Genomic DNA, 6,978 nt, shown 5'->3' with positions numbered 1-6,978 from the left:
CTTCTCTATAGACACTAGCCCAGTGTGCCTTATGCTAATTCTTATCCTCTGTTTACAAAACATTGGAACTATTTAACCATCCCATTGAGTTGCTAAGCAAATGCTAACTGTTTATATTTGGAAAATGTTATGCTTTGTTTCAGATAGCAATGGACATAAGCTTTTTTTGGCTAGATCATGCAACAATTCTTCTGTCTATATGTACCAACAGTCAGTAAAAGATATCCACAGTCAACCATTTTTAGATTTTTAGAGGACCTAGTTATTGGCAAAATAGTTTTTTCAGAAGAAGACTATTTTTTATGTTGGCATTAGGTCAGCACCATAAGTACTTGCCCAGCCTCCTCATTCCCTCCTTTATAAGCAATACTATAATGATTAGGAATCTGAACGTGCATGTATTCCACAGGATCTTTACAGAAAAGCAGAGACAGCACAGTGACTCAGGGCCGGCCCTACCATGGGTCCCACTTGGTCCATTGGACCCAGGCAGCACTTTGAGAGGGGCAGCAAATTGATGCCTAAGATTTTTTTTTCCGGCAGTTTTGTGTGTCATCAGTTTACAGTGCATTACGGGCGGCATTTCCCTATCTCATACTGCCTCCCGTAGTGCAAACTGATGAGTATGAGGAGGCGGAGGGTGTGCGCAATGACATCAGACATTCAGACAAACTAAATAATACTGGAGTTTGTGGTTTGGAATTGAACATAATGGTATGTCATATAATTGGGCATGTAGACAAGGTGCAGTTGCATATAAATCTGACTTCCTGATAAATTTAATTTTAGTTTCATTTGCCATGATATAAAATAAAATTGTGTGGGATTTTTGGTGGGAGTGATTTTTTTTTTTTTTGGAGGGGGGGGGGGGGCGCAGCATTTGATTTTTGGACCCAGGCAGCACAATGTCTTGGGCCTGCCCTGCAGTGACTTAATGGGTTGCACTCCTGCTTAGTAACTCTAAGGTGCTCAGTGTGAACCCCAAATATCTGCATTGAGTTTGAATTTTCTCCCTAGCTTGCATGGGCTTCCTCTGAGTACACCAGTTTCCCCCCACACTCCAAAAATAGACGATAGTTTAATTGGCTCCTGCCAAAATTCCCCTAGTATGTAAACGTATGCATGAGAGATAGAGACCTGAGACTGTATGCACCTTAGGGGCCAGGGACTGATGTGAAATATGTGTAATAAAAAAAATAGAATAGGTTAGACCATGACCACACTTCTGACCCAACATCTCACAACCAAATGATGTCTACAGCCAGCATAAGAGAAAAATATAAGAGAAACTCTATAGGACAGAATTGTGGTAACAGTTTATAGTGTTTAGCATGACCAACCAATGCCATTTTTGCACAAGATATTGTCAGTTGTAAAGACAGACTGAAGTAGAGGGAATATTATATTAGGCTTTCTTTTGGGAATAATTTTAAAGGAAACCTATTGTTTGCCTATGCATAGGAAAATCAACAAGTTTGTTTTATTGCCCAATGCATCAGCATATACCTACCTTTCCTTTATTCACTGTAATATGTGTTTAGGGAAGGAGTTGGTCTGGAGCTTACACAGACTTCATATTCCCAGTCCTGGCAGCTGAATGGAGCAGTGCATGGAAAGGCAAGTACATATTTGGGAAGGTCTGGGAAAAGTAAAATACAGATTCAAAGTAGGACTCCATCCACCCAGTGTTTTCCATTTTTTAGCAAAGTGAGGAAAGGTTAGAATCTCAGTTTATTAGGTAAATTCCAAATCCACTTTTAGTTTTCACTGGAATAAGGTGTAAGGAAACCTTACTGGAGACACAGACTCCTATAATGGACAGGGAGTTACAGTTTAGCCCATTTTGTGGGTTTTTGTTGGAGCCACTTTGTAGCCTTTGTCACAATTGAAATTTCTTTACTTCTTGTGTCAATGCTTAGGAAGTGGAGGGAAATCACTTTGCTTAGACAGAGGAACAGGAACCTGTTATGGTTCTAACCTTTTCCTACTGTATCCAAAACTGGAAATGACCCATTTTGGACAGAATTCTCTTTTAAATCTATTTTAAATAAGCTATGATTACTAACTGAGATTGAAACATTTGATATGTCTAGACATTTGTCAGTATTTCAGCAATTCATTGCTCATAATGGTTCATTCATTAATGACATTTTCAACCATTCTGTAAAAAATTAGGAGCACATCTTGAACATGCTAGGTGGTGACCCCTATAACAAATGTCAAAAGAGATACTTTATATGAGGATGTCAGACATTTATGTAGCAGTCAAATATGAGGAGATTGTTTTGGGTCATACTTGTTCCTATTTACTTAGTGTGTAGTGACAAGTCTTTTTGATGCTGACTTACATCTACTTGTAATTACTAGATATCAAATGCATGGGACAATTGATGTGAGCGGACAGAGGTTGCACAACTTATGAGACCAGTGTATAACAACCTCCCTTGAGGTCTGCATGATCTTTCATTTTTGATCATTACTGTCTGTGGTCTAATCTGACAAGTACCTAGACCTACGGGTATAAAGATAGGTCTATGCAAAGCTACACAGCATATAGACTTATTCAGTAGGACAGTCCTAAGAGCAACAGTGATGTGCAGGGTTCAGAAACCCATGCCTCCAATCAACATTTCTTTTACTGTAGCAGTCTCAGCTGAAAGTTGATTTTATACTGCCTGCTATGGGTTACTGCACTTCGCATCTTACCATTACTCTTTACGTTATTTTACAGAATCACCTTGTTAGGCTCCATGTACACGGGACGCTGGGAATGGCCGTTTAGGAGCAGTTGGGCGTTTTTTTTAGAAGCCCCTGAACCCATCTACATTTTATCTTATCTGTCCATGTACACCAGGTCGTTTGCGGTCATTTGCGGGCAGTTGCGTTCAGGGACTTTTTTTAGAACGCAATTATTTGCGTTCGAACGTGTGTTTCCCGGCATTTCAAACGCAAAAACGCGACCGAACACGATGACCCGCGTTTGGTGTTCGCGTTTTTCCATTTTAAAGGGTAATAATTTTTATGACCTCTAGGAACGGTTCTAAACGCAAACGCCCGCTAAACGCGGGTACAAACGCGACCGAACGGACGTTTCAAACGTCGTAAAAATTCCAGCATTCAAAGGGACTTTTAACAACGTCCCGTGTACATGGACCCTTAATGTACTAAAATAATAAAACTGGAAGAATTGGATACTTTTGGAAAAGGTTGCCAAATATGTTTATCAGAAACCTTTCCTTGTACAAACACAGAAACTGCCTTTAACGTCTCATTCTGTAAAGGGGATCATGACAATTCTCTTGCTTCACTGCTTATGAGTCATTAACTCCAAACAAGTATGCACATAAAGACTTCTGATTTTTTTTCTAACTTTTTCTGCATACTAGTTCTGAGTCAGAGGGGTTGTTCTACTAAAGGCAAATAGTCTGTTCACTTTGCAAGCAAATTTTGTATTAGTTTCGCAAATTTAGTAGCATTTTACTTGGCAAAGAATACCCAATCATGTGCAAGGAAAGTAAAAATAAACAATATTTTTGCTTGCACATGATTGGATGATGGAAGTCAAGAGAGCTTAACCGAACTAAGGAAAAATTTCCTTGTAAATTGAATTGTTTATTTGCCTTTAGTAAATCAACCTTGTGGCTCAGAAAGTACTGAAAACAGTTGGTCAACATAAAAGCCAACCCAACTAGCACTTTCAGCTGGAAGTCAGCAATGGCTGCCCCAAATGTTAGAAGATCGTTGTTTGGCCTTTTGTTTTGGCTGACTTGAATAATCAGAAAGCCTATTGGTGCCCTCTCCAGACACATTTAAACACAGTAGTTTAGGAAACAGCAGCGTTAAGGGTAAAGCCTGGTAAACCCAATCAGTTTTTTCGTTCAACTCAGCGGGCTGAACAAAAAAAACCGAAGGAGCTTGGGAGGAGCTCGCTGTACTAACTATGCAATGTTAATAAAGCAATCTTCCCGCTGAGCTATTTTGTTCTGACAGGGGATCTGCCACCACATCAGAATACACTGGTAAGCATTCTCAGCCATTGGCTGCCAGCGCTGATTGAATGACCGGTTTTCCATGCATGCCTGTTTGTCAGAAGCCAGGATGGTGTATACACATGGGCTGAATATCAGACGGTTTCTGTTGAACCGGCCATTATTCATCCTGTGTGTACCATGCTTTAATTAGGACATAAGTATATCAGATTAACAAAAAAATCTAGTGGTTGGTGCATTTCATTACCAGTGCTTTCCAATATCTGTGGTCTACTTGTGGGTGAATTAAAAGTGATACCCAAATCCAAAAAAATTAACAATGGCTATAGTTGACTTTGAGCTTCCAATCCTTCAATTTTCATAAGCAAACATGCACCTCTTCATTAAATGGGGTAGAATTTCACAGTCCAAAAACATTTTTAATGCAGGTTATAGACAGATTGAATCTCGGCTGGTTCAGCGGGGACTGGCCGAGATTCAAACCATGTATGGGCAGGCTAAATGTACCCAAGTTAATCAATCAACTTGGGTACAACCAAGTGGTCGGATTTTGTATGCGATTATTGCTAGCAGCTATTATAGCAATCGCTGGGAAAAAACAATGGCTCCACAGGAGGGATTCCTCCATTAACACTGACTGTGTTGATGCGGGATTCAAGCGACTTGAAAATTTGCTCTGTCTGTGGCTGGCATAATAGTATGAACAGCTCTTGTTTATTAATATGACAATATTTATTACCTTTTGTACCACTTGTCCCTGCCTTTAGGATTGTAAGCTCTCGCAAGCAAGGCCCTCCTAACCTCCTTATCTTTAATTGTATTGTAACTGTAATCCTGAAGTGCTGCACTTTGGCGCTATGTAAACCCTGTATTAAAATAGTTTTCTGTCCTATTGGATTCTCATTTTTTCACTTCTTTGTTATTTTAAAGACGGAATGGTCCCACTGTTTTGGATACCCCCCCTTTGTCTCTGGGTCGAAGGGGGGGGGGGGGAGGGGTCTTAGTGGAATGTACATTATTCATATTATTATTATTATACAGGATTTATATAGCGCCAACAGTTTGCGCAGCGCTTTACAATATGAGGGAAGACTATACAGTTACAATACATTTCAATACAGGAGGAATTAGAGGGCCCTGCTCGTTAGAGCTTACAATCTATAAGGGTGTGAGTTTATGCAAGAAACCTCTTGCCTTTGCTGTGTGTATGATGAAAGCACTGTAACTCAAGAAATATCAATAAAATCTATATGCAAATAAATAAAATAAATAAAATAAAAACTAATAACAATATGAATATGAATATTATAGCAATTAGCAGTATGCAGTACATAAGTTACAACACTATATTTATATGTTTACCTATAACCCTTTTATCCCTATATTGCATCTCCTGTTGCTGTCGTTATTTGCGAAAACTATTTCCCAAGCCAATAACGTCGTCGCTTTTCGCTTTGAATTGTTTCCACAGATTGCGCAGCAGACAAACGGCCCCTTAGCATCCTATTTTGTTGCAAAACGCTTTGCATGCGCAGATGTCAGTAAATCAGCCCTCCTATTAGCGCAGCAAATTACATTGAGCTGGTCGAGCTCAGTTCAAAAAAAAAATAGAAAATGAGAATCTGTGTGTTCAATTTACAGTGGGGTGGGGGGGAAACGAAGCACCTCCGCTGATTGCTTTTTCTGCTGCTAAGTATAACGTGTTTCTTCTGCCAAAGAAAACTAGGAATGAACTTTGCTGAGATTGTGGTGCAGAGAGAGAGATGATCTGTCTTCAGGATGTCTGTAATAAGATGGGGATAATGAGCAGAGGAGGACTGACTGTCTTAATATTCAGCTGGGCACTGTTCTAGCTGGAAAGGGGGGGAGGGAGAGGCCACCTTGGGGTCACCAAGAGTTTCCAGCATTAGCAATAGACACACATCCATCCAGGGAAAGAAAGAAAAAAAAAAAAGACATAGGAGGAGGACAACCCATATGTGCATGTGTGCTGCAGGATCCCAGAGCTGGGGGTGGCTCCCTGGTTTAGTAAGCAGCAGCCTACTGATCTTTTGATGGATTGACTAGAGATGGATCGAATTACACCATTTGCCTTGTCTCAGTTTGTTTTTCTCCTGGCTTGCCCTGCTGTAGCTGCTGCTGCTGCTGGAAGGCTTCTCATGACTTTACTATTCTATGAAGGGAGCAACAGCAGAAAGAAGAATAAGCAGATCGCTTTGCCATAAGAGGTAAGCAGGATCCAGCAAGCAATCTGTGTACCATGCAGTGCCACCCTGCATTCTGGGCACCCCTGATAGAGCTTGACAGCCAGCAAACAATCTGTGTGTATCATGCAAGCAGAGCCCAGTGCCACCCTGCAGCCTGGGCACCCCTGATAGCAAGAGAGAGTTTGCCAGCCAGGGGATCCAGCAATAAATCTGTGTACCATGCAAGCTGAGCTCAGTGCCACCCTGCAGCCTGTGCCCCCCTGATAGCAAGGTATAGCCTGCCAGGGTATCTAGCAAGCAGTCTGTGTACCATGCAAGCTGAGCTCAGTGCCACCCTGCAGCCTGGGCACCCCTGATAGCAAGGAAGAGCTTGCCAGCCAGGGGATCCAGCAAGCAATCTGCCTACCATGCAAGCTGAGCTCAGTGCCACCCTGCAGCCTGGGCACCCCTGATAGCCAGGGGATCCAGCAAGCAATCTGTGTACCATGCAAGCTGAGCTCAGTGCCACCCTGCAGCCTGGGCACCCCTGATAGCCAGGGGATCCAGCAAGCAATCTGTGTACCATGCAAGCTGAGCTCAGTGCCACCCTGCAGCCTGGGCACCCCTGATAGCAAGGAAGAGCTTGCCAGCCAGGGGATCCAGCAAGCAATCTGCGTACCATGCAAGCTGAGCTCAGTGCCACCCTGCAGCCTGGGCACCCCTGATAGCAGGGAGAGCCTGCGGGCAGCCAGGGGCAAACTTTCTGCAAGCCAGGATCGTCTATGCCCCTGGCTGTGTGTGCA

At 42.2% G+C, this 6,978-nt stretch overlaps 1 protein-coding gene across 4 annotated transcripts in view; it reads left to right on the top strand.

Moving 5' to 3' along the window:
- Positions 1–5,965: 5,965 nt before the first annotated feature.
- Positions 5,966–6,978, top strand: part of SEMA6D (semaphorin 6D) — an 88,765-nt gene continuing 87,752 nt past the window's right edge. For all 4 annotated transcript variants that reach the window (XM_082254406.1, XM_082254404.1, XM_082254405.1 and 1 more), the window contains exon 1: positions 5,966–6,217. The gene's annotated coding sequence lies outside the window, so the exon portion shown is untranslated. The remainder of the gene's footprint in view (positions 6,218–6,978) is intronic.

The sequence above is a fragment of the Pelophylax lessonae genome (assembly GCF_965119305.1).
Source record: "Pelophylax lessonae genome assembly, chromosome: 4".
Lineage (NCBI taxonomy): Eukaryota > Metazoa > Chordata > Amphibia > Anura > Ranidae > Pelophylax > Pelophylax lessonae.
Note: the sequence above shows the minus strand (reverse complement) of the source record. Positions and strands in the feature narration are given on the sequence as shown.